Source organism: Papaver somniferum, chromosome 4, assembly GCF_003573695.1.
Source record: "Papaver somniferum cultivar HN1 chromosome 4, ASM357369v1, whole genome shotgun sequence".
NCBI classification, from domain to species: Eukaryota; Viridiplantae; Streptophyta; class Magnoliopsida; order Ranunculales; family Papaveraceae; genus Papaver; species Papaver somniferum.
This window is the reverse complement of record NC_039361.1, coordinates 120315985-120324942: the sequence shown is the minus strand read 5'-3', so window position 1 is coordinate 120324942 and position 8958 is coordinate 120315985. Positions and strand designations below refer to the sequence as shown.

General features: G+C 33.4%; 1 pseudogene; it reads left to right on the top strand.

Annotated features, from left to right (window-relative positions):
* The first annotated feature begins 492 nt into the window (after positions 1–492).
* LOC113276464 lies at positions 493–3205 on the top strand (annotated as a pseudogene).
* The last annotated feature ends 5753 nt before the right edge of the window (positions 3206–8958 follow it).

The following is an 8958-nucleotide window of genomic DNA, read 5'->3' as shown; positions in this document are numbered from 1 at the left end:
AAAATGAAGATCTAAAATCTTACGTTCCACTGAAAAACAAATTTTCCAATTTGTACTGGAGACGCTCTCAAAAGTTGTTGTTTAAATGTTTTGGGCCTAAGTTTTTTCTGTTCGAGCTGACTTTTTCTTCTTTTCCTTGACAAAAAAAAAGAAAGAACAAAAAATGAGGGTACTCAAAATGCAGCATTGACATTCAAAACCTTAGCTTCGAAGAGACCAACGCACTAGATTTTCAAAGGACACTAAGTTCTGCACATGTGGCTGACAATGGTTGGTCCTATGATAGCAATCTCATTTGTCTTTTTTTTTTACATATGCGCGTTCTTTGACTTGTCCTTCATGGATGAAGGTGATCATGGGTCCAGAACATATTTCGTACAACAGTCAGGAAGAGCATGTATAATTTGTCGCACACTTCTGTTTCTACATCGATCGCAATTCAATATATTTTTGCTTACTCTTAGAGGATCAATAGTAATATATCAAGCAGAGATGGGTCTCAAGTTCACAAAGCTTTTTAGTCAGCTTTTTTACCAAGAAAGAGATACGTATTCTGATGGTTGGTCTTGATGCCGCCGGTAAGACTACAATATTGTACAAGCTCAAGCTGGGAAAGGTCGTCACAGCTATTCCCACTGTCGGTAAGTTCTAATAGCAACATGTATATGATGGTCCCGTTGATAACCACCATTTGAGTTAAGTTGTGTTTAATATATGGTGTGTAATACTGTTATATCTGTGTTCTAGCTCGCTCTCGTGAAAGAATGTTTTAAAAAGCTGTATTGTTTTTTTAACCAAATTATTTTGGTTACTGTACTTACTCCATGTCTACCATTTTGTAGGTTTTAATGTGGAGACCGTGGAATACAGGAACATCAACTTCACTGTTTGGGACGCCGGAAGTCAGGACAAGGTATATATCTTCACATTCCATATTTTCGTAACACTATAATCCGGTATTATCAGCAATGCTCAATTGATATAGGTCGAAACTTTTGAGGTTTCTAACACTATATATATGCCTTGTTTTTTCATGTTCGTTTCAGTTCAATCTCTTTCTTTATGCTTGTTCTTTTTTAGTTCTCTTCTGTTTCTATTGATTGGTTCCTAACCTCCCACAGATCAGTAAATGTTAAGCTGATCAGCTACTGCATTTGTGAAATGCGTTCTTGTGGTTAACGTCAGCCATCTTATTTTGTAGATCCGTCCATTGTGGAAGCACTGCTACCAAAATTCACAAGGGTTAATCTTTGTGGTGGATAGCAACGACAGAGACCGAGTTGTTGAAGCGCGTGATGAGTTGCACAAGCTGTTGAGTGAGGTAGTTGGAGATTGAAATTTCGAATTTGTTGGTTTGAGAATCTTAAAATTAGTAGAAACTAAGTGTCGTGGAATTGTTAATGCCTTCAGGATGAGTTGCGAGACGCTGTATTGCTCATATTCGCTAACAAACAGGATCTTCCTAACGCAATGAGTGCTGCTGAGATCACTGACAAGCTTGATCTCCACTCGCTCCGGCAGCGTCATTGGTAAACTGACCCTTCTATGTTCATGGCAAAATTCTTTATTTCATACTCCATGTCCTTAAATAAGTGATCATTTTCCCTTTTATTTTCGTCCTATATTAAGTTGTCTTTTCCCTTTCATACGTATAATACTTCCCAAATAACACTTTTTAATAATTGATATTCCTAAATTTTGTTTTAATTAATAAATTTGATAGGCATATTTATACAGGTTGCTTAGCGATGATATAAAATTTACGGATTTTTCTCTTCTAAATTAGAAATATGTCGCTTATAAAAAACTTAAATCCCATAGGGAAGATATAGATAAAAAAAATCCTTTAAAATAAAATTATCATTTTTTTTTATTTTTTTAATATCATTGAATAATGGTCTTTAAACTAATCATAAATTCATTTATTTAAAATTTCTAAATAATCATTTTTTTCTTGTTTCTTTAAGAATTGTGCAAATAGGAACCGACTCACTTATCTATTCTAATATATAAAGTCAACACTTAACACCCCTTAATTTAGGACGTAAGTTTTGCTCTTTCTTTTTCATTTTCTTTAAACATTACTTAAATGATTGGAGTTTATTATATAATTTTAGTTAAAGTTTGATATGTCCCTAATTTACCCCCATAATGTATTACATAAATACTTTAAAGAGCACAAATATAAATTAGTTAATTTAACTTAAAACCATATTATGGTGTATTTACATTTATGTCAAATTCTTTTGAATTTCAATTTTGTCCGTACGCTTAATTATATGTCTTATTTCCACTTTATAATAATCTACGATTTTAGTAAGCCTGAGGAGTTGGTCAACAATTTCAGCATGCGCATAATGTGCAAAGGGTAATCTGGAATGTGACTATTGAAAGTCCTTTTATGATAATTGTATACCATCAAAATTCGTAATTTCATTTTTGCCCATATTTTCTATGTTCCAACGAAATAGCTATTGGAACATAGAGATACTTTAATTTGTAAAATAATTATGTTTTTACTTGTTTAGGGACAATGAAAATATCATTAATCTTTGTTTTTTGTTTTGTTTTATCTTCCAGACCTTATTTATCTGACGTTAATTTGAATGGATACTTAGGCACATCCAGAGCACGAGTGCAACTTATGGAGAAGGTCTTTACGAGGGTTTGGACTGGCTTTCCAACACTGTTGCTAACAAGGTACGCATCAAACATTCAATTGCTTCAAAAAAAATAATCAAACTTTCGAATCAAGGTGACAAAATTACTAAAGAACTATTAGTTTATTGTGCTCAATTACATTTTATTATTCCAATCTTGTACACCATACTTGTCAACGACATATAATAAAGTCTCGAAAAGATGTTTTTATTATCTGAAACAGAACTGAAGAGAATATGATAATTGCATAATAAATTATTATTAAAAACTGTTACTTATAAACTATTATAATTGTAACAAGTCAAATTATATCTTGTATTCTGGCAACATGCTATCACTAAGTTGTTAGTTGTTGTGCACAGGCCTGAGTTGAGGCAGTTGAAGATTGCGTTTTGCTTGCTTATTGATGATGGGACCTTTCTTCTTTTGGTCGCGCTGAGTAATGTTATAATATAATTGTCTGTTTTTTATATTTTGTTTCAAGAATGGTTTATATATTGAGTTTAAACCACTAAGTAATTTAGATATCCTATGGTTGGTGGCACATCTTTCTGTTGATCGATATTCTGTCTCGTGAAAGAAATATTTTATTTTTGTTTTATCTTACGAAGAGAGATATTTATTTATCTCTCATAAAGATGGCCAGTAGAACCACATATATATTCCTCGAAGGGACTAGCTTTGTATCTAATATCCGAACTAGTTGTTGACTCTATTAAACTAAGAAGAATGTTGAGAGGCTTTTTGTTTTATTACTGATGATTTGCATTGACTAACTTAATAATAACAACTGATTAACCATATTATCTGAAATGGGAATTATCTTTATTATGAATGTAGTGTGGATAGTACTTGGGATCACTACCAACCTTCTGAAGGTTGTAGCTAATGCCATGGTGAATCCAATTATTATTTGCACGTTCACCAGTCATTCGAGTGGGAAAATGAACAATATTGTAATAATCGAAATGTCATTTTGGGAGGATTTAATCAAGGGGTTTTTGAGTTTACCCCCTAAACAAATTAGTGATTGAACTTTCCCCTCTAAATTTTTAATATTAGAAACATTCCCCCCCTAAACTAGTATTTCTGTCAAAATACTCTTGTTGCGTTTGTGCAAATCACGTGTGTGGTCATCCACTGTATTTTGACCCCAAAGTATGCATTTTACATGCGAAAGGCATAAACTTGAATCAAAGTTTAACCTTAATAAGGTTAACTCTTCTTTTTGTCATTTTCCGACGCCTCCACCTGCCCCTTCCTTCATTACCACCTCCACATCATATTTAGAGATTATTTTTACAACTCAACAAACGGGTTTGATTGTGTTATCAAGTCAATCCCCGTATCAAGTCCCAAAGAAGCTTGATTAACTTACCTAGGGATACTTTTGTGAAGAATGGTGCAATGACATCTTGGTGTGATGGTATGCTATTATCTTGGTGATTGATGTATGGAGTATTCTTATAGAGAAGTTTTACCATATAAGAAAACAAAATTTGTAGATTTTATATAGTTTTGCAGAACACAATGAATAAAGCTCGATTGGACTAAAATACGGTACTCTACATTAAAATGGATGGAAAACGAAGCCAGCCTCAAAAATGTTACTTGACCACCTCGAGATACTGTGATTGCAGAAGTCAAATCCGATCAAATACAAACAACATGAGACACAATTGGGTAACACAAACAACAACATTTCCCTCGTGTACATTCTAGCTTGGATGTGGGAATTAGTGAGGTGAGTGGTTTGAGAGTAAAGAGAATTGGTGAAGTGATTGGCTTGTGTATTTATTCATACATTCTTTTTAGAGACCAACATGTCAGTAAAGAGAATTTTTAGTATTTTGAGAAGAAAATGATATTCCGAGAATTTTTTAATCATCGTGTTTTTATTTTACGAGGCATAAACACCAACCCTAAATTAGGTTAGAAATATTGTGAAGAATATCATACAAAATAATTATCAATCTGGTATGCATAATGGTGGTGGAATTCAAAGCCCTGGGTTTTTTACCCTATTTGTTTATTTATTTATTTTTCTTGATTGACCTCATTCTACACTGCTGTGGCTCAACAACTTTCTCTGGGAATCGGTCCGAGTTGAGCTCTGCGACTCGGGTCAAAAATCGGCGAAATTTTTTCTTCTCGATCTTCGTTTATCATCATTAATTCAGGTGAGAATCAAGTATAGAGTTGTATTAAGTTTCTTCAGGCGAATCAATGGTTAACTTTAGTATCTGAATCCGCAATAAACATGTCGGATAATTCTAATTCTCTATATTTTTAAATAGCAAAAAATATAAGATCTGAAAACTCTTTTGGTATCAATATGGCGAGTACTTCAATCTTTATTCCATATGAAATAATCGATGAGAGTTTGAATGAATGGAGATTTAGTTTGATTGGTATATTGGATTTAGTACATCTAAAATTTTCATTAGCTGAATCAGTTCTGAGAAAACAATGACAGATAAAAGGGAGTATTCAACTTATACCAATTGGTAAAGGTTTTTTCATAATCAAGTTGGATAATGAAGATGATATGAAATTAATATATGAAGGTCATTGGGAGGTAGAAAATCAAATCCTAAGTCTCAAATATTGGAAGAAGGATTTTAGACCGGAATTGCAAAAAACTTCTTGTGCTTATGTATGGGTAACATTTCCAGGGCTTAGTATTGAGTATTGGAAGGAGAGTATTTTAATGGCTATGGGAAAATCGTTTGGAAGACCAATTCGAATTGATAAAACTACTATGAAAAAACAAGTTGGTTTTTATGCAAGTATTCTAGTTGAAATTGATCTTGCAAAATCTATACCTAATAAAGTATGGGTTGAATCCAAGTATGGAAAATTTGAACATGAATTATGTTTTGTTAAGATTCCCAAATACTGTAATCATTATAAGTTGTTGGCCATTATATTGCAGAATGTAGAAGCAAAAGGAAGGAACAAAACTTGACGCATGATAATCCATTGAAGCAACAAAAGTGGAAATATGTTCCAAAAAGAGTTAATCAGGAAAATTCTGTTAAATTTGATATATGTTTACCTGATAATTCTAATGCTAAATCAAGTGATAATCAGGAGGGCTGTAAAATTCCTGAGAAGATCATTCAAACTCCCAAAAAGGATAATGGTTTTGTTGGTGTTTTAAATTCACCTTTGGAGTTTCCTTTGTTATCTGGAGATAAGTTGTTGGAAGTAGGAAAGAGTATTCCTCCAATTCTTTCATCTGAAGTGGTAGTAGCTGATGAAGATGGTACTATTCAAGCTCTGAAAAATTCTGCAGTGGTAGAAGCTGATGAATAAGTTACTATACAAGCTCTGAAAAATATTAATTCTGAAGTTGGTAATTTAGAAGTATGGAAAGAAGTTGGTACAGCAACAAAAGAAAGAAAACTCAATAATATAAGTCCAAATGTCAATAAGTTTGCTTCTCCTAGTAAGTTCAATGCTCTAATTGAAGTGGTGGAAAAACAAGATCAGAATTTTTCTAAGGTAATCTCTAAGCCTAGTAAGTTTAAAAAGGCAGTTCCAAATGTCACTTCTAGAAAACAGGCTAATAATTCAGTCAAATTAAGTATGGGAATGGGGAGTAATACTTCCCAAATCTCAAATACTCAATGACAGTTGCATACTGGAATGTCAGAGGCTTGAGAAGAATTCAGGCCAAAGACAAAATTAGAAATTTAGTAAAACGATTTAATCCTTCTTTGTTGTGGATTGCAGAACCTAAAGTAAGAGTTTCAAGTAGTTTTATAAAGCAGTTAAGATTACCTGGTATGAACAACATGATAATACATAATTCTTATGGAAACATAAAAGGAAATATATGGGTTTTTTGGAATATTCTTTAGCTACTCCAACTGTAATTTCTTACACAAATCAGGCTATAACAATACAAGTTGGTGAAGTGCTAGTTACTGGAATTCATGCCACATGTGTTACTATTGATAGAAGAACTTTATGGGAAGAACTATTACTGATAAATGAGATGAAGATGCCCTGGCTTATAATTGGTGATTTCAATGTTGTTCTTACTTGTGAAGAAAAAAAAGGTGGAAGAAGTCCCCTAAGAATATCTATGAAGGAGTTTAGGGATTGTCTTGATTCTTGCAACTTAATACAAGCTCCCAGGTCTGGAATTCAGTATTCTTGGTGTAATAACAAAGCAGGCAGAAAAAGAATACTCTGTGATTTAGATAAAGCTTTTTATAACATCAAATGGCTGGAGGAGTATGAAGGATGGAATTATAAAGTTGGTGTTAGGGGGACTTCAGATCATAGGACATTACTAGGGGGTGTTACATATATTCAAAAACCTGGAAATGTACCTTTTAAGTATCAGAATGTGTGGAAAACTCATCCAGATTTGTATAAAGTAATACAAGATGCTTGGAATGAAGATTGTTTTGGAAATCCTGCTTATTATTTCATCAGCAAAATTAAAAGATTGAAAAACTGGTTAAAAAAGTAGAACTGGGAGGTGTTTGGTGATTTAAGAGTTAAAGTAAAAACATCTGAAGAGGAAGTTTTGACTGGTACACTAGAGTCTGATGTAGATCCTGAAAATCTTGAATTATTGAATAAATTGGTAACAGCAAGGGGTAAGCAGGAACTAGTTTCTAATCAGTATAATGAATTGATGAGAGCAAAGGCTAGAGTTCAGTGGGTAAAGGAAGGAGTTGCTAATACAACTTTTTTTACACAACTATGAGAGTTAGAAAAGCTTATAATACTATTGCAGAATTGGAGGATGCAGATTGTATTATTGTTACCAATCAAGATCAAATTTCAAGTATATTGGTTGCTCATTATAAGAAAAAGTTTGAAAAGAAGAATGTAGTGCTTTATGAAGATATTTTTGAAGTGATCCCAAAATTATTAACTGAAGAAGACAGTAAATTTTTGGATGAAGTTCCTTCTTATGAAGACATAAAAAATGCAGTGTTTGGAATGGATGCAAATAGTGCTCCTGGTCCAGATGGTTTTCCAGGGTGCTTCTACAAATTTGCTTGGAATGTAGTTGGTCAAGAATTGGTTGATGCCATACAGTATTGTTGGAGAAATAGGTTCATACCTAAAGGATTTAATTCAAACTTCTTGTTCCTACTTCCTAAGATACAAGGTGCCAAAAAAGCTGAGCAGTTCAGACTAATTGGTCTTGCCAATTTCAATTTTAAAATTATTACAAGAATCATAACTGACAGAATTGGTAAAATCATTGGGAGATTAGTATCTAGCCAACAATGATCTTTTATAAAAGGAAGAAATATACATGAAAAAGTGGTTCTATCTTCTGAATTGGTAAATGAGCTTGACATTAAAAGGAGGGGTGGCAATGTAGGATTAAAAATTGATATAACTCAAGCTTATGATTCCTTGAGTTGGGACTTTCTCTTTGAAGTGTTAAGAAGATTTGAGTTTTCTGAAGTTGGAATTCATTGGCTGGAGAAAATATTTGAATCTGCCAGAATATCAGTTCTAATTAATGGTGGTCCATGTGGATTTTTTGATGTGGGAAGGGGATTGAGACAAGGTGATCCACTATCACTAATTCTGTTTGTTCTAGCTGAGGAAGTTCTCAGTAGAAATATTACTAAACTAGTGCAAGCCAACAAAATTCAGCCAGTGGTCTGCAGAGGGGGAAGCCAACCAACTCATTTGATGTTTGCTGATGATATTTTCATCTTTTGTAATGGAAATAAGAATACTTTAAGGAATTTGATGGAGCTGCTAATGAAATATCAAAACTCATCTGGACGGGAAATAAATAAAGCTAAAAGCAAATGCTTTGTGGGTGGTACATCTTCATCAAGAAAACAGGGAATAGCTGAATTTCTACAAATTGATTTATCTTCATTTCCAGATAAGTATTTGGGTGTTATGCTAAGCCCTGGAAGAGTAAAATCTCAACATATATGGGGGATGGTGGAAGTGATGCAGAAAATGCTGGCTGGATGGATGGGTAAACTCCTAGCTTTCTCTGCAAGATTAACTTTGGTTAAGGTTGGTCTATGCAGCATGCCTATATACACAATCACTACACCAAAACATCCGATTTGGGACGGATATAAGCGTTGCAATAAATTTCACCAACTCGTATATCCGTTGGAAATATGGCGTAGAACATTTGTGTGCAACGCCAAATCCGTTGGGAAAATTAATTTGTGCAATGCATAAAAACGTTGGTCAACAAGTTTACCAACGTTTTTTGAGCAACGATTCTTTAATTTGTACAACGGTTACAATATTTTAGGCAACGTATTACTCTAATTTGAGCAACAC